Below are 26,104 nucleotides of genomic sequence, written 5' to 3' on the forward strand. Positions count from 1 at the left end.
TATACAGTACCAAAAAAAAAACATCTGTGAGCAGCTTTTATCTGCTAAGCTACCATGGCATTCTACTGAGAATTTAATTGCTACTCACTCACCCAGGGATCAGAAACTGATGACTGACTGAGTAGAAAATAAAAAAGCCCTAGCTTTTATTGAGCACAGTATATATATATTTTTTCATTGAATATCCAAACCTTATAGTATAGTTATGTAACAAGTTACACCACGTTTTAAACCCTCTTTGGGTCATTAGTAATTTAAGACTAATTCTGCTCTTTAAGCAGAACATTGGTTAAATAAATATGAATATGGGATAAAGGTATTAAACTAGCCCTTCAAAATATACCAGAATCTATTCTGAAGAATCTTTCAGTAGCCATTGAGTAGTATATTTGCATTTTCTGTGCTGAACTCTGAAGTGCTCTGAAGCTGTTAGAATGTTAATCTCATCATGATGGTATGCCTAGACATTAATCATTTTCTTCATGCTCCAGGAAGTCACAATTTAAATACATATGCTGGTAGTGCATAACTCACTTGGAAACATAAAATCACTGTTAGAATTCTTTTTGATATTATGTTGCTAGACAAATGTCTGTCTGATAATTTCTTCAATAATATTTGTTGTATTTTAACTAAATAAGCATTGTAATTGCTCTAGCTGTACTGCCAGGTTCCTGGCAAATCAGATTTTTTTAAATTAGAATTGCATCACTTGAGCAGAACTTCTGATCTTCTATTTCCTTTAGTTCAAAACAATTAAACACTACACTACATAGCCTAAGGCAATAATGCAAGCAAAGGATATATTTAAAACACTTTTTTTTTGCATGGAGACAGTTGTTAATTTGTGCCACTTTATTCTTTTGGTGAATCAATGACTGAAAAACAAAATGTAGAAATTATTGAAGGTAGGGCAATGACAGAAGTGAGAAATAGTGTTACAAAAATATAAATTGAATAATATGCAAAGTAGTATCTAAATGAAAGAAAGAAAGAAAGAAAGAAAGAAAGAAAGAAAGCAACAATCAACAACATTTTTTTTAATTCTGCACATTTTACCTAAAGGGAAATTGTTTTTAAAACAGTTTACAGTGATGTGTATTCAGCATCAGAGCCATCACTATTCCATCTCATCACGTTATCTAACCAGCTGTTTTAAGGCAGCAGGTTTCTCCTTGACATTGGACAGCAACAGAATAAAGGCAGGCTCAATAGTCAGGTCCATCCAAACAACATATGCAAAGAGTTTGAGCTGCCAGGCCCAGATAAGCTCAGAAACAGGCAGCTGTTTTATGATTTTTCAGGCTTTTAGTCTTTTACCATTGGATTCTCTCATTGAAACTGCAGACACTGTCTGGAAGATGTTGGAATAAGGGAATGACAGCATGCCAATTAGTCTTTGCAGCATGCTCTGTGTGTTTAGTTGTTTTCCTCAGCATTTCTCTGTCTGCATTGTAAAAAGCCTGCTTCAGGTCTCACTAAGTTATGTACAAGAGCCTGCTGAACTTCCTTCACATTTCTGTTAAGAGTTTTAGTGTCAGTATGCAGCCACCTATTAACCTCCTTTGGATGACACTGCTATGACGAAGATATTGCTTTTATATGAGCCATGAGCCATGTTGTACACTGGAACTTTGGAGCACACTCATGCTATCACAGAGTGTGCATAATGACAAGAAGGTCTATTTATCTGCAACAATGATTATGCTGCTGATATATTAAAATGAAGTAGTGAGCCAAAGGAGATCCACATGGATGTTGTTCAGAAGAAAATGGTTGTATTTCAATGTCAATATGGTTTACTAAATGTACTGTAAGTCTTACATAACTAACTTGTTAAGTTTTTGTAACAAAAAAATGGCAGAGAATGTGATATGATATGTTGGAATTTCTACAAGGCTTTTGATAAAGTTCCTTATAAGATTATTATAATTTAATTCTCAAATTACAGATGGAAGGCTTTCAAAGAAATGCTTGTTGTACGAATTCAGAAAACAAAGAGTACATGTACTGTGTTCAAGATTTTGACATAATTATTAAGCTACTTAAATTCTCAAATGACCCAAATTTGGAGGATTAGAAACACTTTAGAAGCTGCAAAGGCAGTTCAAAAAGAGAGCACATACAGTAATACACTATGGGAATGTGCATTTAGAATAGAGAACAGGAAGCACTACTTTACACAACTGGCTGTGCAATTTTGGAAGAAGCAAAGGCGCACTCATGTGCTGTGCGAGAGATGAACCAGGGAAGCTGCAGGCAGCACAGTTAGCTAGCATGCAGGCATATATGATGTGGTAGCAGACTAGGTAATCAGGCAGTAAACTCAGTCTGAGTTCACAGTTCAGCAGACAGGGGTCAAAGTGAGGCATAAAGGTGAATCCCTGAAAGTGGTGTGGGTCAGAGAAAAGAGGGTCAGATTCAGGAAGCACGGTAGCAAAGCACAAGAGAGAATGCAAAGGTGGTGGCATAATAAACAAGCCAAGGGATGATCCAGGAACAAGGTTGAAACAAGGCAAGGTCAGAATCTAAACAAAGCATAAACTAGGGAACAAAGCCAGGGAACAGTGGGACAGAAGACTCGAGAGGCACAGAGAGGAAAGTCTATAACAGAGCCCAAAGCATTTTAATCAGAGTTAAATATACTGAACCACCTGAATCAGGCGTGGTTGTAAATTGTCTCCAAGTGATCCAGGTTTCCTATTAGATTGGTTTCCATAATAGTAGAGATACATCAAGAAACATATTTTTTTATAAAACTATTTTGTGTGAGCTTTAAATGACATTGTGACTTGAAACTATTCTGAAACTATTTTGATTTCTGTAACAGACTTGCAGTTTTCCTTATGTTATGCACTGACCCATGCTAAGCATGAACAATTAATTGTAACTAGGTGATTGTAATTAAATAAGTATTGTCACACGTTTTTATCTACTGAAGAATGAAGTCATAATGTCAAAAAGTTGGTTTAATCAACTTTAAGTTTTTAGACTGTGTTACTTGTGTTTTAGTAGCCACAATCCCTTTGCACTTTTGTCTGTCTTTTGAATTCAACTTTTCAGTTTTTCATATTGAGATAAGTAAACATAAGTAAGATTAATACCTGCAGTGAAGCCAAGCAATCACATTCACACTTGGACATCATCCTGTCACTGAGGCAACTTGGCAGTGAGGCTTACAGTTCTGAACACAGCTGCACTTTCAGCCAACACACAGCTGCTATAACTATTTGTGTGACTTGCAAAATTCAGCAATCGGACTTAGTGTGCCACTAGTATTATTTTACTAGTGTCTTTTTAAAATCCCAGATAAGCTGATGTGATAGACTTAATCATTTGGAAAATTAGACCTAAGTAGTCACCAGGAACTAAAAGTTTTTCATCGTTAAAAATGTTTTGCTATCTTAAAAAATGGTGTGTAAGAAATGTATCTTTGAATTGTTTGATGTGTTGTTTTATTGGAAGAAAAAATGAGAAAATATCCTAAATACATACTACAATATTTTAACTGAAACATCCAGTTTTACTCTCATCTACCCCTTTTTCTTAATTAAAAATTGAGTAGAGTCTAATTTAATATAATTAACATAAAGCAAAATCTGTAAATACTAGGGTTCAAAGGTAATTCTACCAAAGTCATAAAGAAAACATATTAGTGGCAGTAACCAGTATTATGACATTGCACATACTGTAGATACACTGTGTTAAGGCTGGCAAAATAAAAACATTTTTCTGAGACATCGCTAGGACACAGTCTGCATTCCTGGATACTGTATGTTTCTTATTTAAAACATACAATGTGCATACTTTTTAACTTGGATCTTTTTATTTAACAAGGCAACTTCATATGTATTTACTTATTTTTTCTGAGCTTTTCTGTTCAAAATCAGATGGAACATTCAAGTATCATGTACTGTAAAAAATCCTAAGAATCGTTAACTAATACAAAAAATAAAATTTGCCTAATAGTCCTTCAAGTGATACAATAAGTCAAAAGGATTACAGAGCACAGAATATGGTGGCAACTAACTTGGGGCAATCATTTTAACAAACTAAGGAATTAACAGTGGGCTTAGAAGTTGATTTACCTGAAGCCTAAAATTGAGGAACAGACAATGCAAAAAGGCACGCAGAAGATAGTAAAAGAATCAGCATGGGCCATCAGATAAATCTTCAAGAAACAGAGGCGAGCTTTATTTGCATATGCAAATGTTACTTATAAATTACACAGCTCATAATGATGAACACTGGGACAATGTAGCAGTTTATAATGCCAGCTTCCTACTATTAAATATTACAGGTTTATTAGTATTTATGTAATATAATTTAATAATACGATTTAAATTGCCACTGTTTTTAGTTTTCTGGAGGTGGAGTACACATGTGAAACCAATAATAAATCACTTTAAACAAAGAAATTAGTTTAATGGAGAGAATTGATAGATCCTGTAGACAGATTCTTAGGAAGCAGCTCTTAAACAATTGCAGGCTGATGTTCGAGGAGAAACACACATGCACTGCAAAAACCAGCAGCAAACACTGATTACAGATAAGCAGCCATTTTCTGGAACTGAACCTGTGCAAGAAACAAACCCTTGAAGTCAGAATTAGACAAAACCGTATGGTTTTATAACTATGTAAAAATGTTGGATTTCTTTACTGCATTATATTCCAGCTCTATATTTCTCTGGTCTGATATTCCTGCACATAATACGTTTACTGTAATTTCCAAAAAAGTATTAACAAGGGCAATGGCCTACAGTACATGCAAATATCCATAATTATTTCTCCCTATGGAATATGCAGCTGCAAAGCATATCCCATTGAATATTCCAGGAGATTCTGCTGAGTGAATGGATAGCATTTTCCTGAGGTAATAGCAAAGGTACAGTACTGAAAGTGTCCCAGGGAGGCTAGTCTCCTTTACTCCAGGTATCTTTCAGATCAGTGACATGGTTTCTCATATTCTGGCACACAGTAAGTATCATTTCAAAAATGTATTAACAGGGGCAAAGGAGTACACTGCTGCTCATTCTCTTTGCTGTCCCTCTCTAAGTACTTTATCAAGTGGATCACTGGTAATTTTCCATGGCCTCAACTTTTCTTAAAATGTACTTTGGGGAAAGAATACCTGCTGTAAGGGGGCATGGTTCCCTTCCCACAGGTGATGTAATTCAATCCATAAAATCAATTAGCTGTTGCGGTATGCCTTCTCCATCAGCAGAACATGTCTGAATAAAAATTTCCCCAAGGGTACTCAAGTGAAATTCTTGTATTCCAAATACTGTATGAAGACTGCATTTACATTAAAGAATATGCTCAGTGGTGATTTTTATAGTCCTACTGTACTACCCACTTGTCTGTTTGTGTACCAATGGGTATATAGGTAATTTCCCTCTTATTTTAGCAAATAAAGTGGTTTTATTTTTGATTTGGCAAAAATCCATATTTGTTTTTGGTCTTAGTGATTCTTTTTAAACAGCATTTTCCAGGTTTTAATGATAACTGCGCTGTAAAAGAAAATAACTAATAATAAGATCCCTGGGTCAGGAATCAATATCAAGAACAGCATTTTCAGCTTACTCATTAGTGCAAAAGAATGCCCTAAGAAACCAAAATCATTTATTGTATCTAAAAATCTACAGCAGAGTTTTTGAGGTCAAAGAAACTGCAACTTGTACAGTATGTGCATTGCTCTTTGAATGTCACCACAGATGGCACAGACAATAATACTATTCAGGAGTAAATCAGAAATAACACAATTACAAACATCTCAGGAAAACCTTTCTTTTAAGGTGCAATACTTTTCTGACTTTTAAGTAGAAGTCAAACTTCCTGAATCCAATTAAAAAAGTTCCCCAATAGCGCTAACTGCATAGTTTCCAGGTGATGGAACGAAGTTTGTCATAGCAGCCTGTCTAAATTCTAGCACTTTACAGATACAATGTGACTTGTAATAAAGTGTTTCTGTCAAGTTCTCATACTGAGTACCATCTGATACCATGGCCTGAAATGTTAAAAACACCTTGTCATAGTGCAACAATCACTGCTCTGATTCCACTAGAGGAAACAGTTAATTCAGAGAGAGAGAGAGAGAGTGAGCTTCATCTGGGTTGATATCAATGCCACTATTACCCATTACAACTGAGAAATAAGGGTCTCATATGAAGCAATTATACTTTTATGTTGCGCGCAAATCCTCACAGTGGGGAAACTGTATTACTTATACAAATCAAGCGTCTGAAATGTAAAAAAAAGAAAAGAAAAGAAAATTACCTTACGAGGAATGCTTCTTTCCTGGCCTGCTTGAAGGAAAGCTTCTTGTTTAATTATCCCAGTCTGAAAGAAGGAAGCGGAGATTGTTAAATTAGCAGACTGGAATCTTTGCAGTTGTCAGATAAAGGTATAAAAGTACTGTATATTAAAAAAGTCTCTCTAATTTGAATATTCTGTCAGCTGAACCTCGATCTGCATTGTCATGTCCCACCCCTCTTCCCACTGGGTTCCACTACCTACAGGGCGAAACTGACAGCTACTGTGAAAACAAAAAATGGGAAAAAAGCATGCTGGGACCTCAGTGTGCCCTGCTGACAGGGTTCTGCTATCACAAATGCCTGAAGATGAGCACAAAAAGTTATATTCTGTTCTGTAATAATCATTTTACACGGACCAGTTTTTGCATGTGGAGTTATGTGGAGTGGTGAAACGAGATCAGCTTAAAGAAACATTAGTCCATTTCTTAACCAATTCTCCAATCCAGGGTTAGTACCTGTTCAAAAAATGAATCCTGACAGCAAGTCATGGCTTCAGAATACCTTGTTTCCTGTCCTTTGAAGTTCAGCTTTTTTCTTTTTTCTTTCTAATTCCTTGTTCTCAGGCAGAATTTTCTTGCCTTTTTGACAGTTTGGCTTAAAAGAATGTATGAATAAACAGTGACATGATAAATAATACAGTGCTTATTCCTTGAATTTTAAAATTGACTAGAGCTGAAGAAATCAAGCCTTTCTTCAAGACAGAGGGACACTAGCAGAGAAGAAGAATAGTATGGTGGGACAATTTTGAATAATAAGCAGACAAAAGAATATTTAATAATGTTCCCAAAGAAGCTTGACTTCTATCTTAATTAAAAACTTGAAGAATTACAGTGCACTGCAAGTATTTTGATATATCAGTAAGTACAGTATTCAAATTAAGCTGGAGGCTGGTGAATTTACTTTCTGTAAGCAATTTTATTGCCAGCTGTGAGAGCCCCTGTGTTGCTCCACAGGTGTAAAATGTTGGATGTAGAGAACAATATTTACTAGTATATGCACAGGGTGGTGCATTTTGACAAGGAACTGCAACTAAAGTTAATTACTGTACATAAAGCAGTAAATATTAAAGCAAGAATTTAAGTATATTTACCACAGAAAACTTCAAAACGTCAATGACTGTTTACTTGTGGAGCCAGTATATACTGTACTGTAGCTTATTACTAGGGCCAGTGTGTACAAGAAATTAAAAATGAATGAATTCTGGAAATTTAATCCCACCTAATTAAGAAATGACATTAATAGACATGGTATGCAGGCCTCCATAGATTTGTTTTTAAATATTACTATTCATTATATTAATATGTGAATAACAGGATGCGCATTGAACATTTTCATATGCGGTACAAGTGCTTCCAGAATCTTATGGTACTGTATGCACATGTCTGTCAGAGGCTGAGGTCAGGACAACTTTTAGATGGGTGGACATATGGAAGGCAACTTGCCTGGACAGCGTTCCTGGACGGGTCCTTAAGTTCTGTACAGACCATGTGGCTGTGCTTTGTACTGTACATACAGTGTATTTTTAATATTTCACTTTTACAATTTTCTGTTCTTGTTTGTTTTAAAACCACTATTATACCAGTGCTGAACAAAAATATGTTGACCTCTTTTAATGATTAAAGACCAGTAATGCTCACATCTACTGTAATGAAATGGTTTGAAAAGTTGGTCATGAGGAACATTAACACTATAGTACCTGAGTGCTTAGACCCTCTGCAGTTTGCATACCGGCATAACAATATGCAACTGTTTCCCTGGCACTTCTCTCTGCCTTGGCTTATTTGGATGATAAAGACACTTTAAATTTAACTATGTTACCTTCAACACTGTAGCGGCGAGGCTTATTAATAAGAAAGAATTAAGTGTTGGTATGCTTTCCTAAAGGAGGCCCCATCTCACCCTCCATCTCTGTGGTGCAGCCACAGAGAAACTATTCATGCAGGCTGATTTAAGGTTTCCTTTGATAAGGTTTCCTAGGACAGCTCCCAAAGGGGGATGCACTTAGCTAAGCCTGGCTATCATGATCAATGGTCACCCATCGGCGCTTATCTGTCTAGGGAGTGCCAGTTGGACATCTGGACTGCATTACTAAGTGTCAGGACTAAGTGACTCATATCTCACCTTGATCAACCAATCAGGGACTGGTAGGGCCGAGTAACCCACGTGGGACTCTGATGCCCATGGAACTTTCAGCCAATCAATGAGCTGAAGTTCCTCCAGGTAAAAACAGGCAACACAGAGAGCCTGGGAGATTGAGATTCAGATTCAGATTCAGATTCAGAACAAGATTCAACAGGAGAATTCCAGGGCAGGACGGCCCAGGAGCAGAAGGCTCCCAAGGGCAGGACATTCTCACAGCGCGCCTCCTGACCATCCTGAGACTCAGCCCGGACAACCACGGAACGGCCAGTGTGTCCGAGTGCCAGAACTTTCCTTTGTTCTAAGAGTCTAGAGTTGAGGTTGCCAGGGAGTAACCAGCAGCAGGCCTCGTGAACAGGTCGGAACTGTGGACAGCTGAATTACTATTCAGAACTAGCTCTTCATCAGGAACGAACCGGTCCTCTTCCTGACTTGCTGGGACCCACAGTCATCTTTTCTCCTGTGCACAAACTTTGCTAGTTAAAGCCAACAATGAGCATCAGCAGCGCACTGTCGCAAGCCGCACAGCACAGCCTGGCACGGAGCCAGAGAGCGCGGATTGGACAGCAACAGCCTGCAACTGTTTCTTTGTGCCCGCAGGAGATCTGAATCCCCAAAGATTGGATGAGTATTCAACTTCAATGCATTACAGCTCGAGAATTCAATTGTTATCCAAACCAGTTGATATCAATTTAATTCCTAAGAGTTATGTACTTGTTTTGAGTATCTAATGTAGAAGTTGTAACCAAGTTCACTTTACGAAACGATCTTAATGAATGATATACTGAACGTATGTCCTCTTGATGTGTAACACTTTGTAACTGATTGAATATATAACTTTTGTATTCTGATAACCCTCTCGATAAGATCTGTTAGGTTTATATGCATATTCTATGTATTAATAAATGTATCCTCGTGTATTAGTACCTGTGTGTGTGCGTTGTTTGAGTTATGTCGCATGGTTGGACTCTAAAGCCATCAAAAGAATCAACTTTGTGATTTACTGCCACAATTAATAATTGTCTCAGTAAATGCCCAAACCCTACAGAACTGGTGCCTTCAGAGAGCCACTAACATTACATATTTGGCGTCCCTGAACCGGTTTAATCTACACCGGACAACCAAGGAACGGCCAGTGTGTCAGAGTGCCAGAACTTTCCTTTGTTCTAAGAGTCTAGAGCGGAGGTTGCCAGAGAGTAACCAGAGGATCCACCCGAGGTTAGCACCAGCAGCAGGCCTAGAACTAGCTCTTCATCAGGAACGAACCGGTCCTCTTCCTGTCCTGCTGGGACCCACAGTCATCTTTTCTCCTGTGCACAAACTTTGCTAGTTAAAGCCAACACTAACTAGCCGGTCAGTGAGCATCTGCAGCGCACCGTCGCAAGCCACACAGCACAGCCTGGCAGCAAGCCAGAGAGTGCAGATTGGACAGCAACAAGCCTGCAACTGTTTCTTTGTACCCCAGGAGATCTGAATCCCCAGAGATTGGATGAGTATTCAACTTCAATGCATTACAGCTCGAGAATTCAATTGTTATCCCAACATTTAATTTGGCGTCCCTGGGCCGGCTAAAGCCACTACAACACCATAGTTCCATCCAGACTAGTCACCGTGTTTAGTCATCTGGTATCAGCATCTGTCTTTGGAGTTGGATTCTGGATTTCCTGACTGGTAGATCACAGACTGTGAGTATCGCTGGAAAGTTTTCTTCCACGCTGACCATCAATATGCTGTAGGTGCTCCTCAGGGTTCTGCGCTTACCCCTGCTGATTTCCTTGATTACTAGAATTCCACCTACAAGTACGATGAACCACCAGTAACAGTGAGATCGCCTACACCAATAGGGTCAGGAACATGGTGGAGGGGTTCCTTGACAACAATCTCTCCCTCAACATCAGCAAAACCAAAGAGCTGGTTGTCAATTTCAGAGTCAGGACCACACCCCTATTCACATCAGTGGGATGGCGGTAGAAATGGCTAGCAGCTTCAAGTTCTTGGTTACCTTCATTACTAACAATTTAATGTGGTCCCAGCATGTAACTAGAGCTAAAAAAGAAGGCACAACAATGCCTTTACTTCATCAGACAGTTATACTACAGGTGCACTATTGAAAGTGTGCTCGTATGTGGTACTGTACAGTATTAGTGTGGTTTGGCTGCAGCTCAGTGTCTGACCGGAAGGCGTTACAGGGGGTGATCAGGTCAGCCCAGTCCATTATTGGAGTACACCTCCCCTCAATTATAGATATTTTTACAACTCGCTGTCTCAGGAAGGCTGTGAATATTGCTAAGGATAACAATCAACCTGGTTTCTCACTTTTATCTCCTCTGCCCTCTGGTAAGCGTTATCAGAGAATAAAGGCATGTACAGTACCTACTGATTCAGAGACAGATTCTCCCTGCAAGCTGTCAAATTATTTAATTCTACATCTACCATTGACTTATGCTGATGTTATTATGTACACCGATTGTGTGTGATTGACTTTTATTTGAGGGTTATTTAACTTTCTTGTTGTTGCTGCTGTTGGTCTGTGTTTAAGTTTGGTGTATCCTTAATATCATTTTATTGGAGCATACTGTACATGCAAATAAGCATTTCCTTGCACCTGTGCATATGAGAGATAAACTGAAGGGAATGTAAACTTTGTACTGGGTGCAAAGTAACTACTTGCTTTTTCTTTGTGGGAAAACAACAACAACACAAATATGTTAAAAAGTAACATAGAGATCTGGGAAAAAAACTATTTTAGTTGAAATAACACCATACCAGCATGTGTTAAATCTACAGTAGAAAATAATGTGCTTTTCTTGTTGAAGGATCTTTTATGATGAGATAACTCTCCATTAATAACCTCCCTGGATTGTCACAATCCAGCAGGTTTTTTAGGATAATCTTATTTATTCAAGCTATAGAAACTGAAACAATTTAATTTTGACTACCTAAACAGGATTTTTCTTCAGTTAAGTAGTTTAGGAGTCATTTGAAACAAAAAATACCATTGCCCAGTAGGTGTCAAGGACCACAGTTGGCCATTCCTGACCTAATTAAACCAATTAATTTACCAGATAGTTCAAAACTCACATATGCTCCAAGTCTTTACAAATTGATTATTTAAGCTTGACCCAGAAGACGTGGTGGATCGTGGTTCTCCAATACCAGGGTTACCCAACATAAAATATGAAAACAAGAACTCCTAATCAAAAAATCCTCAAAAGTATTGTCAGAGCAAATGTCAGTGCTGTGTACGTGTAGATTTTACACACTACTAGACTCAAGGTGAAAAGGTTCTCTTATTTCCTGGGGAATTCCAGGGGCCTGCAGACCAGAAATTGAGAACTACTGATCTAGAAAGAAGTAGATATGGTATACATCAGGTGAAGATTTATTTTATTTATGAACTTGAAAATTGTGATGATACCAATAGATGAAAAATAGTTGCAACTGTAACATGTTTCTCTGTGATGTGAAACTTTGCTAAGGTTTTGGCAATACATTCATATAAAGGAAATGTGAAAAAACAGTGGATTCATACAGTATTTGACCAACGTTTTGCTTTCGCTGCAGCTCTGTTGTGAACTGTTGAGTAAATATGGTAGGAATATAATCAAAGGTATGCAATAAAAGAGTTTCTTTGCTGCTTTGCATCATTGGGGCCTTGTGTTCAATTCTGGACCTGGTCATTCTCTGCGTGGAGTATATGTGCCTCCCATGGTCCAAAGACATAGTGGTAAATTAATTGGCTTCTGGAAAAATTGGCTCTGGTGTGAGTGTGTGCATGTTTGTGTTTGTGTGTGTTGTTTGAGATGGACTGGCATCCCATCCAGTGTGTATCCTGCCTTGCACACATTACTTGCCAAGATAGGCTCCCCCATGACCCTGTATTGAATAAAGTGGTTTAAAAATGGAAGGATGAATGCATATAATACAAACAGTTACATGTTGAATAATGTTTGCTGCTTAAAACAGATCTAAAAATCTTATAATGCAATTATATCAGCTTAATAAAGAGCAAAGAGATATTTGTAATAAAAAAACAAATTCTAGAAAAAGCACAGGTCATATTAACTATTTTTACATATAGTACTGTATGTTGCCATACTTTTCAGTAGTCCTTAAAATAAAATCCAACAAAAACAAATCTAAAATAGCATTCTGCTCCTTGACGCAAAATAAATTATACATAAACACCTCAAGGATTCCTCAAGAAATCTAAAAACAATGAGTAGAATGTGCGGTATTTGCACAACTACAGAACAGGTTGATCAAAGGAATCTTGTAAATTACTCTGCTTAAACATAACGAGGAAGAAAACATTCTACACACACAACACACCATAAAACAACAATGAGATGAAGAAAAGACGGGGGTTCAAAAAGATAGAAGAAACATCACCTGTCTCTTGTGCCAGGTTTGTGCAATTTGAGTGGACCTTGTTCTGATCAGTCATGGATACCAGACTCTGGCTAAGTGATCTGAACCTTGTTTAAGACAGCATGTTTTCTTTTCACTTAAGGATATTATGGTTTTCTTTATTGTGGAGTCCCGAGGCTAAGAACCTGATCTTGTGATGCATCTTCAGAATTGGGAGATAGATTCCAATTCACTTTTGAGCTTGCAGGTCATAGGAAAGATTTAATGCTGGATGGCATTCTTTTATTTAGGATTCAGGTTTTATACTGTATCTTGTTTGCCTTTCAAGATATCATGTAGGATTTGAAGTTATAGGGCTAGAATCCTGGGTTTTCTGGGTCTGTAGAACATAGGCCTCTCAGATGCCCTGTTTGTAAACATTGTAACAACTACATGTGATTTTGGTTAGTGGTGTGTGTCTGTAAAGGTTTTGTGACATTTAACTTTGTGTTATTGTGATTGTTAATAAATATTTGTTCACATTTGCTCCTGATTAATTCAGTAGTCCCAAAATTATAGAGTACCTACCACTTGTTTTTTTTGTTTTGATTAGTTTTTTACTTATTTTATTTCCTACTCTTTTTTTTCTTAATGCCCCCCCAAGATTGTAACAATACAATATGATTAGCTCAGTATCCATTACTGCTGTTACTTGTTCACAGAACACGTTATTTAAGCAAAATAACATAGTAAATCTATGTTGATTATTCCTTATAATATTATTGTTTTAATTATTGTTTCCATAACCTTACATGTAATTGAAGTAAGACTTTTTGGTCTGTACTTGATTTAGTTTTGTCACCCTTTTAATAGATTTGCACTACATTAACAATATTCCATACAGTGGGTATTGTCCCCATCTCAAGAGATTGCTGAAAACGTTTTAATGAAGACCTACGCATAAAATCTTGTTTTGAATTGTACAACTGGTAGATTACCATTGGGTCCTGGAGATTTGTCTAAGTGCATGTATTAGACTTCTGTCTAATATGCTCATATTATTTAATTGATATGGAGTTTTCCTTCCTGGTTGAACCCCTGAAACAGTGAAAGTGAAACAGGTATTTAATACAGCAGCCAATTCATTGACATTGTCTACAGTACATCTTTACAACTGAATCACCTTTATTCAACTTTCATAGTTCTTTGGCTCTTGCAATAGTGAAAAAAAAAATATTTCTCTTACTTGGCCTAATATCCTTTTTAGCCTCTCCTGGAGGCTCACTTTACTTGTTTTCTTAATTTGAGCATGTTTTTATTAGAGCTTTGTAAAGTGATTATTTTTTCTTTGGCGTTTTTGTCAAATTCTAATAAGAAGAAATGACAAAAATAAAAGATATTATATGTAATATTTTAGTCTTTGGTGCTACCTCACCTGGATGAGGAAATGAGAACACTGGCCATAAGGTCAACACTGCCAACAATTCCTATACTTGCAAGGAATGAACCAGGAAGGTGCTGCAACGGTGAAGATGAGAGGTGCTTTAAAACATAAACGCAAAGAGGGCAAAACAGATGAGTAATTTTACATAAGAGAGCAGACATTCAAGATTACAATTTGACCTCTTGAATGTCTTTTTAACAATTCTTTTTGAATGATTTATTTAACCATTTGGGCCACAAATTTCTATGTTTTGATTTACTCATGGGATAAATCTAGTCTGTGGTTCAAGGAGAATCTCTTTTAAATGTTTCCATTGATTCTTCACTAATTTCATATCTGTTCTGTCCCACTCTATTTATCTCAATCTCTATCATATTTCTTCACAATCCTTTCCTTAACTGTTAACTTTTCACTTGTAGTCTCCCTAAGTATACAGTTCCAGACTATACTTCAAAATGTACATTTTTATCGTTGTTGATCCCTAATTGTTCTCTCATCTATGTTTCCCTAACTCTTTCTGAATTGTTTGAAAATAGTTATTTTCAGAAGCACAGAGATAGCTTTGAGAAACATAAATGAAGGCTTAAAAATGTGTTCATATGGGGCTATCTTTGAAACTAATAGAATGAGCAGATATCAGAAAGACTAGTCACAGGTGCAAGTCAAAAATAATTAAAGTGACGAGAAAGTATTTAAATTTTCCTGTTCCAAGAAATAACAGTACAATATGTGAGTAGAAAAACATGAGATTGTAAGAATGTCAGACATTATGTTATTGTAAAAGCTTTTTTTACCACTGTAGACACAGGAGATTTTAGAAGTTACCTTTGTAAAGGCACAATATTATTCTGTTCAACGGAATATCTACAGATATGTAATTTATGTCATGAAGGGGTCACTTTTCAATATGATAGCAACCGTAAATTACAGCTACATCTAACCAAAATTGCATAAATCAGGAAAACCATGTCTTTTATTTTAAAACACGGTGTTTTAAAACACTGTAGATGCACTGAGCTTCTAAACTGACCTTAAATTGAGCCTCAGTAACAAGATCTGTTAAGAAAAAGTTAAAAGAATTACCTTTTCTGTTTCTGTTGAGATGCTCAAGGTGTTGTACATAGTAGTTACTCAGCTTCTCTCACCACATGCTCCTTTTATGTCACTGTTTTAATTGCATAGGCACTGATCCTGGGATGGAGATGGGGAACAGTTCTTCTGTATCTTAAGAATTGTTTGTGTAGGAGGACTATATATAGTCTATATGTACTAGTTCTCCTCTACCAGGTGCCCAACTATTCACAGGCACAATTGCCATGGCAACCTCCCACTTCACAATCACCACCCGTAATACATGAGTTCCTTCCTACACATGGCATTTTCGCTGATCTGCTTCAGGAAATTTCTTCCATGGTTCTGGAGTTTCGCTGCACCGGAAGACTGTATCCTAAGGCCTTCTGTGTCAAAGGCTTAGAGCAGGGTTTTCCTTTTCTGTGTTGTGAGATAGTGAAAATGGCAAACACATCCCCAGTTACTTATAGCCTACAGTATATGTATATTTTTTGTATAAGGGTATGTAGGCTACTGAGCTCCTGTAATTGAAATATCAGTGTAGAAATTACTCAATAGCTTCAAATAATTAAAAAAAAACTTTATGCAGACTACATCACCCAGTAACTATCTTCTAATAGAAATGTGTTACAATAACATAGCGATTGATAACCATACACTAGAGTTACAATATTGACATACCCAGTAATAGTTAATAGACACAATACTAATACTTTATTACTATTACTATTCTGAGAGTGCTCCCTGGCTATTAGACTGACACATCACAAGAATCCCTTCCTACCTCCTCTTACTGTATATACAGAAAATTCTACTCCAGTCTCTTCTCTCCCTCACACTTATTTAAGTAAAATTTCTGATAATACATAAATTAATTTAAAACAAAAACTAATTTTTTCCAAGGCATTTTTAGTCATCTCAGATGCAAAATAATGTTAGAAAGATAAAAAAAAAGTAATGTAATGGTCCCTGTCTGCTTGCAATCTAACCCTTTTCACTTGACAATGAATTTCAAGCCACAACTCACATAGCTATGGGAAATCAAACATGAAAACAAAGAACTTTTTAAAAACAGCAATGATGTTATGGAACCACCTTACATCTGCCTCCAAAATATAGGGATAGCAAAGTCAAAACTGATTTTTTTGTTTTACAGTCAATCTGTGATATGTGATAAGTAATATGAATTTTAAGTTTAATATGTTTTATTTGGGGCTAATTTCATGCATCTACAGTATTTGCTCATATTGGAAATAAGCATACTTTGTGTTCTACCAAATTATTTTAAATTTCCATGAATTAGAACACTTTCACTTAAATCTCAGAGGGCAAAAGGTTGCATATCCCTTTGAGGCAATGATTACATAAAGTCTGTGACTCGTTGAGCTCGACAAACGTTTTTTGTAATCATTTGAGATGTTTTGCTGCAGCCACTTTGAGTTGATGCCTATCCTTGGGGTGTCCTGATTTTTTTTTTCAGCAAGTAAAGTGTACGCTCAGTTGGATCTTAACAAGGAGATTAATTTGACCAGTGTAAGATTTACTACTTTTTTACTCCTGATGAGCACCTTGGTTGGCAGTGTACAGCAGTGTTTCAGAAGATTAGAGTTACTTTACAATGTTTGTGTCACGATATTAGTCCCCCCTCCTTAAGGGTGCTCCAGCCCTTTCACGTGACACTTTATTCTGTGCACCTGTTCCCTATTCCCAGCCCACCTTAAAAGCCAGGCGCTGACGCTCATCCGGGCTCTGCATCTGATTTCCATACCGTGCGAGTCCGGGACCTGGAAGCACCTGGTCCCGTTAAGTTTTTAACCTCGGTTCCCGTTCCCGTTCCCTCTCCGCCGGTTCTGACCCGGCCTTCGTGTTTTTAATTCCTTCGTCTGGTGGATCTCCTGGTTTTGGATTTACCCTTGTGTTTTGGATTTTCCCTAAGGACTACTCTCTCGGATTGTTCGCCTCGGCCACACCTCCCCCGTGCACCAGCGCACCTTGGACACGCCCCCTTGTCTTCAGCCCTGTATTCCTGCATGACGTTTCCCTAGTGTTTCCCCACTCCGTCGGACTGTGTCGTCCGCATAGGGTCCGGAAAGAACTGTTCGTTACAGTTTGAGAATGAGATTACAGACGGGATGAATGATTTCACATTTAAAGTCTTTTTTTTTTACCATTGACAATCAACCGGTAGAGCCCGACCACAAATTACAGTTAGATTTGAGGGTTGTTGCCTTTTTCCTAACATCAATGTACAGTTCCTTTCATTTTCTAACTTATAAAATCAATGAAAACTCTTTACATCATGTATTAAAATTATAATGAGATGTGTGTGTTTGCTCTTACAATTGTTAGTGTACAAAACACGTGAAACAATACAACCTTGTGCTGACCCAGTAGAAGTCTAGAATATATCAGATAATCATTTCTCCACTTAAACAAGTCTAGAACCTACTGTATTTCATCAAGTAGGAGAACTCTTTGAAAGTTTCTGTGCTAGCATCGTTGATTGCTTTACTGTATATTGAAAGCAGAGGAAAAATCAACAACTATGATTCTTACAAATGTCAATGCCTGGTCAAGATGTTGATAGACCATGTTTAATAAAGTACAGCAGTGTCTACTCCCCTGTTTTTTTGTATGAAAACCACATCAGGTCAATAAGGTTCTGTGTGTTCTTTGTAATGTGTTGCTTCAGTATTCTCTTCAGACTTTCATTTAAGTGAAAGCAACTGGTCTGTAACTCAGTTGGCCTCACATTTTTGTAATAGGAATAATAATAGATTTCTTCCACAGAAATGGAATGATTTTTATTTAAGGACATCTGAAAAAGCATTTGAAAAATGCTACCTAGCTGACCTGCAAAAGATTGCAGAACTCTTCAATGCATATTATCCAGTTGTATACTTTTTCTTATATTCATTCTCAAATGCACCCTTAACAAGCTGATTTTAATAAACTCTTTAGGTACTGGGAAATCAGCAATATTAACTGAGGTAGTTGTGGGTTTTAATTCAAAATGCATACAGTATAAAGCACATTTAAATCATTTACAGTTTAACACCAGTATAGTATTGCCCCCACCTTTCAGAAAGATATTGGCCATTTAATGACCTGGAATGCCATCCTGACTCATTCTTATATTTAGTTATTGTATTTTTTCTCTGTTCTGATTCTAAGCTTTTCTGCTCTCCCTTTTTACCTTCACCTTTTTCTGTGTTACCCTCCTGAGCTTTGTGTTTCTTGAGAGAAAGCAAGTTTCTTTTTAAGAAGTACAGTACAGTATGTATTTGAGACTCTTGGTTACCCAAGGTTGGTTAATGGGAAAAACACTTGAAGCTTTTGGTAGGACTAATGGCGTCTACACAGAAAGGAATAAAACTCAATACTACAGTACAACAACATGTTCTTGAATATTCTTCAATGTGTCTTTGAACACATTCCATTGTCTGCAATTGAAACAACCCTGCAGATGTTACAGAAGGTACTTTCTAGGTCCCAGACTTTTATTCTTCTCAATTCCATTTTTGTTCCAACAGCAGCTGATAGATTGTCCTGATAAGTAGTGTTGCAACCAGAGTTGCCTAGTGGAGGACTGGAAAGTTAAGAGTAGACATCAGTAATTGTCCCGAAGCAACAATTGATAATTCTGTTCAACCGCATGGAAAAGCCATATATACTAATATGTACAAAGACTCTTTTTCTGCGTCTGTTATAATCTCCCAAAATGAATTAAGAAGCACCTGGGGATGATCATCCAATTTCTTAGTACTGTAACATAACAAATTAGCCATAATAACCATTATAAAAAGCTGTGGAAATGTTCAAGTAAGATAGAATACACACTTAACAGATCAAGTTCGGTCATACACTCTCACAGATGATAACTGTGTGGCACAAAAGGTTATTTACAATCAGACCATCCCTTCCACCATGCTGGTTGTGACTTTGTTACTGTCCAGTTGGTGTAGTGATAATCCCTCTGGCATAGCATCTTAAGATTGGTCTGGTCTCAACATCATAAACCTGGTCTTTATGGTCTTGTCTAGCCACATCTCTGTTAATGCAAGCATGCAGGCATCTCGAAAATTGTACATGAATTGGTCATTAACATGAGGTTCATTCTTCTCTGCCAAAGCTCAATCTCCCCCTCCTGCAACCCTTTCACATTCTTTTGTGATTAACATTTGTATTCTAAGTAGAACAGAGAATATTTGCACAAAGTATGGCAAACTGTGAATCCAAGGGTAGAAATGATTAAACCTTTAGGTTAAGATGAAGTCTTTATTTCAAATCATGTAGCACATTCCAGCCATTAACAGTAAGACCCAGGTAGTCCACAGAAAACAGTAACACCAAAACCAGTACCTTAATGAGCCTCAGCAAATCATTACTGACCATGCTTCTCCTGTATATCCTGAAATTGTACAAAAATCAAATAATGAAGCTGTACATAAGTAATAAAATTACAAAATAAAACAGAAAAAAACAAAACAGCAAGTAAACAGGCACGGACAAGATACCCTGCTGGTTGCTATAAAGCAGTGCCCACTAAAACTCACGTGCTCAGATAACTAAACCTGAAATGCATGAACCTACTGTATATCTCCAGTTTTAGCTTTTTTGCATTGGCTCCATGTGGATTTCAGAACAAAAGTCAATTTTTTTTTCCTTTTAAAGGCTTGAAAGCTTGGATTCCTGACTACAGTATATCAGTGAACTTTTGGCACTCTATCCACCTACACACGTTTTGCACTGTTTCTGCTCAGGCCTTCTTTCAGTTCCCCAATGTTCTGAATACTGGGAGAAAGCGCTTTCAGTTCTGTTGCTCCAAGGCTCTAGAATGTTCTCTGAGCCTATTTTTGATCTTTCAAGTTGGTCAGGTCCTGTCTTTAAAACTCATATTTATATACTAGTTTTTAATTTTGTTGATTTAACTATATGTATTTGTCCACATCTACTTTGATTATTTTGCCATTGTTTTACTTAATGGTAAAACTTAACAGCAGGTATCATGAAAAGTGATATTCAAAGTAAACAATATTATTACATTTTGACATTATGATGTGTTTGTTTTTGTTTCACTGTGAGCACCTCCTGCTCTGATGCAAAGTTTAATTTAGGCAATTCCTGTAATAACCATTTGTTTTGCCCTCTTAGCCTGACCTGTTATGACAGAATGCCTGAGGTCTGTGTGGCTGTGATTGCTATTTTGATTAGAAAAGTACTAAAAGTTTCAAAACAATCAATGAGTAACATTCTTTTACAATGAGAAAAGTGATTAAGTAGTCTATGTACAATTGTGGCATCCAAACGTTTTAGCGTAATTTCTCCTCTCTGACGCAAATAAATAAAAAAAGATCTATTCAAGTTCCATAGGGGTTATGAAACTGGATTTAACATAAACTTTATAATATTGAAATTTAAAATGATGCAAATATTATCACCAGTCAATATCATTTGGACAGTATTTGACAATTATATCAAGAATTCACACTCTGTCATACAGTATGAAAATTTCAGTATGTTTTATTCTTTCACAGCTATCATGAGCAGTTTATTAATAATTCTGGGCTGCAAATTTCACTCTTCTGTTTATACTGATGCTGCTTCTCAGTTGAATAACCATAAAATCTAATTGTGTCAAAACAATTCCAATATCCAGAGTAAATATAATGAAAATCAAAAATGGGCAATTTTGCTTTTGTGTCAGAATTAAATCCCATTTGCCATTTACAGTATTGATGATATTTATTGTATCATTCATCTGTCCTAATTTAACATAATGGATTAAAAAAGCACAGCAAGTAAAACTGAAATATAACTCAATGTACTCTGAAGTATTGTTTGAAAATAAGTCAAGCTAATCTGAAGTGTCATGTTTAAAAGTGCAGTCTGTTTTGAGGTATAAGATGCAAACATTAACAAATTGTCAGTTCAGTTGTAAGCAAATGCAGGGAAATTATTTGCCACAATATGCTTTTTGGATTCACTTTAACAATCTGGATCCAAAGGTATACTGTATGTTAGCATTGAATATACTGCCCTAAAGAGGCATTACAAATTGTAGATTTCCACAGAAATATGAACTGATTAAATCTGAGATTTTATGAGAATCAGTGCAAATAATATTTTGGGAGATTTAATTTAAAATTAACATTAGGCAATAAGCATGACAGTAATACTTTCAGGTTTTGCAGTCAAAAAATATATAAAAAATATTTGTACAATCAGCTTACTTGACTTATTTGACAGCTTAATTAATAAAGTGTCTGTTGTTTTGTCTCTCCGTAACTGAAGCTGACTGATTATAATCAAACAGCTCTTTTTTATTGTATGTACCAGCCAGCAATTCACCACATGGATTAGACACTGTCAGTTTATGAGATAGGAAGTAAACCTAAAGATCAGGGAAGTTCTATACTAGTCAACCCAGTGTCTTTGCGTTTATGGTTGTGCTTTTCTTTGTTTGGACTATAGCCTTTCTTATTGTAATTATAGTATACTGTCTGTTCGCTTGGTATCCTTTCACATTGAATATAACTTTATTTTAATTTGACATCAATCTCTAGTGCCATATCTTTGGACTACATCATCCTGTTACAGGAAGATAATGAACTACTCATGGCACCACTGCTAAAATTAAGTACAACTTTTAGTCATTTTTAACCTGAGACTGTGTTGCAAAATGAAGCACACAGTAGTTAGATGACATGCAAAGGTCCTCAGTTTCCTAGGCCAAGTGTGCATTAAAGGTATACTAAAATTAAGAAGAAATTAAGGAAGTTAAAATGTTCAATGATTCAATCTTTAACAAATGTATGGTATCAATGGAGTGGTTGCTACAGGCTACAGACATACAATACAAAATACTGAATAAGATTGGCAGGAACTAAACTGATCTTCAGTCATGTATTGATCCTAATTACTTAGATATTTTTCTTGGCATAAAACATTTTGGTTCTGGTCAGGAATACTGGTAAATCATGTAATCTAAAATACTTTGAATTTCCCAGAGGCCCACTACAGGTATGGAAAAGTGGGCCTACTATCTGAGCCCAGAAAAAGAAGAAAAAAATCACATACTCACTGTATTGTGGCTGGAAAGCCAATGATGTGAGGTCTCTCAGTAAAAGAACTGAGTTATGCACAACAGGGGGAGTTCTGCAAATCTAGCTGCCTTTGGTCATGAAATATGCTTATAATGAAAGCATTGGCCCTAGTAATGAATTCTTTGAAAGAAAACTGGAAAAATAAACCTAATGAGCTACAGTAGATTGGCCATTCTTATAGAACATTTGTTTTCCATAATGGTTATTTTTCCATACTCTTTTCAGAGTGGAAAGTGATTAAACAGTTCAACTGGTGTAAGGACACTCATTTTGTAACATTTCTACATTTGAAAGTTATTACAATGCGACAATATCCTAAAATACAGGAATTCTGTTTTTCAGTACATCATTGTTTATGAAACTCGTCTTCTCTTACAGCCCAGCTTTTTTCACCACAATACAGCTGAACCTAATTCTGCCTCTCATTCTTAATATCAGTCAAACCAAAGTAAATGAATAATTGTGAAATTAAATTTTGTGCACAGAAAATCTGCTTTTAGAAAATATTTCACATAGAAGCTGTCAATCAAATGCTTGAAATAAGGTGGCTGACTCCCCAAGCATTACTGTTCCTTTTGACTTTTTTTTAAATTTCCTAACGCCTGCTGCTACAGTAGCTCCTTAACCATCACTGTGTAAAGGAGAAACATGTTGGGAGAAATCAGACATAACTTTGGACTATTAATGACAAAGCTGGTTCTTCACTTGCATCACTGGCTGCATAACTCCCAGACTGACAAAGGAATGATGCTATTGATTCACTGTGTGAAGAAACGTCTCCCTGAACAGAGTCCACTTTGCTATTGTTTTCTTATGTAGAGAATCTCACAACCTGAATCTTGCCAGATTACTACAGCGTACAGGTCTAATTCTCATAATGCAGCTTTGTTTCAGTTGTGTCTTAAAATTAAATTGTATAACTTTATATTCTCATTTTTTTACATTCTCCATCTGGGGCATGACAAGTGTTGATACATTTAATGGGAAAGGAACAGACCTCTGCATCTGTTTATTACTCAACACGTAAATGAGAACTATTGCACTGTGTAAGCACAGTTAAACTAATAAGAATGTGTTTGTAATATAAGCAACTAGGCCATTTTTACTAAAAATATTCAGGAAATCTGACACATCAACACTGAGATTCTCTGCTTTTTTGCAATTCTTTCTGCTCATATCACCTTGTGATCCTAAAACAAATACCAGATTTTATGAGTGCTATCAGACTAGTATTTCTAAAAGTTTAGAATTAATCATAATTGTATACACTGCATGTATAATATTACACTCTATAGCAATTAAAGCAGTTAAGGATTAAAAATTGACCCAAACCATTTTTAAAATTTAAATTTCAAAATGACCAAAACATTAATAAATACCAATACATATTTTCAAAGGCTATTAATACTGTAGCTGTGAGTGTAATGGCTATACACCAGACCTATTAAAATCCAAACCAAATTACTGTATCTTACACCCCTTTCCATTTTGATTTGATTAAAATAATTTCCACTACCTGCAGTGACAGGAGTGAAACAAGCAAGCATGGGTCTCTCTGAAGCTGTAAAAATAATACCTGTTGCCTCTTTTGCACTGAAAAGGAATTAAAGAAGCGATTTAACAGAACTGACAATTTTGTGCCTCCACCACCCTGTTGTGTGTAACAACCTAATCCTCCTGCTATTTGCATTAGTTCTGATATTGTGTTTTTTTTCCTGAAAACAGAGAGAATTTTTCAAAAAGGTAAAAAAAAAGCATTTGAAATGACATCTGATAAAGAATACATTTTAAAGCTGAAATATTTTAGTATGATTTAAGTTACTAGAGATTACAGTATATTGCATATCACACTCTATAACAATTAAAACAGGTAAGAGTTAAGGATTTCTATGAACCTTAACAGTAAACACAAACTGCTGGAGGATTAAATATCAAATCACGATGCATGAGATCTGATCTTCTGTAGTGGGTAGGGTGAAATAGCTATAATTTCAGTACACTGCAGGTAATAAATACTTGTCTTCACACTTTCACAGTTATTGATTTTCTTTAAAATGAGACTTCCATCCATCCATTTTCACCCTGCTTGTCCTGGTGAAGGTAAGCTGAAGCGGTTTTAAATGAAAATTATAATGAACTCTTAATCAGTCTGTGGCTTAATCTACGGTTGTGGAAATACAGTAGGTGCCGACACAGTGGCCGTGAGAATCTGTGTTTCTATTCAAGGACTCCTCTTTATACCATTAAGTGCATCTGCAGTGTTCTTTACTCTCAAGCAAAAAGCCTTCATTTTATAGAGGTAAAAAATAGTTATATCAAGACGAAACATACAAGCACTAGTTATATTCAAGAGAGAACAGCAATTTATTTAAAGAAAAAGCTATTATATTAGACCATGGAGATATTTACAAATTGTTTTGTGAATTATTTGGCTTGTCAGTCCCAGTTAGATAGTGTTAAACATGTTATCTCTGTTGCCTTCTAGACATTTTATTTTCTTTGCAGATAATGAGAAAAAAATATAAATACTATAATACAAAAAATGCTGTCCAGAGAGATGAATAGAGTGCAGAACAGATGGGAAATGGAGCTCTGGTTGGATACTAAGATGCCATCAAGAATTAGGGAAGCTGGCAATTTTGGTTGTATGTTCAACATATGATATTTGTATCAATATGTATAACCTAACGGACAGAAGAAGAAAACATCTTTATGTTCTGAAGTACTGTGGAATTGTGGTACATGCTTTTCACATAATCATTAATTATTACATAAGTGTTGTACTCTTATTAACTACTACTGTACATTTGTTTATGTCTGCTATATAGAAAATGTCACTTTGTGGCAGCCTTTTAAGTTCTCATAATAACTTGTTGATAGTATGTATTCAGATGATCCTACAATGGTGACTTTAACAAGCCATTAGTAGATTATGCATCAGCATGGATAAGCACCTTCTGGATACTTGCAAAAAACTGTTTTTGATGACTCCAAGTTCTGTTTCATTTGGCAATGACAGAATAAATGTACAGTATATGAAAAAAACAGAACATTCACTGAGGTCTTTTTTGTTGTTTGTTATTATTTAACTACATAGTGTTAAGTTGACCACATTTTGAGACCCTTAAACCGTGTGTTGTTACATGAACACCTAAAGTACTGTACAGTATTACAGTGTAATTCTTTAATCTTTCAACACCATATTGCTCTATGCCACACAGCAAGGACCACATAACTCTTTCTGCTTTAATCTGGGGTCAACATTATGGCACAGGCCAGCTCCATTGCCAGCTCTTAATGTTATCATTCATTTGGGTAGAATTGATTGACAAAATTACGTACTGTACTACCACATAACATTCCTGACTTTGGGAATGCTTTAAATAAAAGATGGCAAAATGTTCCATTGAGGTACATGAGTTAAGTTTATTATTCAACCCACACTGAACATGTATTGATGCTTGCTCACCTGAAACTCGTTTTCAAATGCCAATCAGCAAACAGAATAGCAAGATACGTTTAATGGCCTTCCCTCATTTGTATCCTTCTTTGTTACTACAGTATGTTCTAATGAGAATATTGTAAATCACTCATGAATCACATGGGCACAGTATAATATTGTAGAGTGAGTATAGAATCAGTATATTACAGTTTGATTTGTATGAAAAGCCAACTACTCT

The 26,104-nt window shown here is 36.2% G+C and overlaps 1 long non-coding RNA gene across 2 annotated transcripts; it reads right to left on the bottom strand.

Moving 5' to 3' along the window:
- Nucleotides 1-6,276: 6,276 nt before the first annotated feature.
- LOC107078010 (uncharacterized) lies at nt 6,277-15,470 on the bottom strand. Of its 2 annotated transcripts, none has more exons than XR_011190006.1 (3): nt 15,331-15,470; nt 14,239-14,345; nt 6,277-6,339 (listed from the first exon to the last, which is right to left on the bottom strand). It is a non-coding gene; the product is annotated as an uncharacterized lncRNA (long non-coding RNA). The 2 variants fall into 2 exon arrangements; XR_001478985.1 differs by lacking the exon at nt 6,277-6,339 and adding an exon at nt 13,650-13,901.
- Between the last annotated feature and the right edge of the window lie 10,634 nt (nt 15,471-26,104).

The sequence above is a fragment of the Lepisosteus oculatus genome, chromosome 7 (assembly GCF_040954835.1).
Source record: "Lepisosteus oculatus isolate fLepOcu1 chromosome 7, fLepOcu1.hap2, whole genome shotgun sequence".
Classification (NCBI taxonomy): domain Eukaryota; kingdom Metazoa; phylum Chordata; class Actinopteri; order Semionotiformes; family Lepisosteidae; genus Lepisosteus; species Lepisosteus oculatus.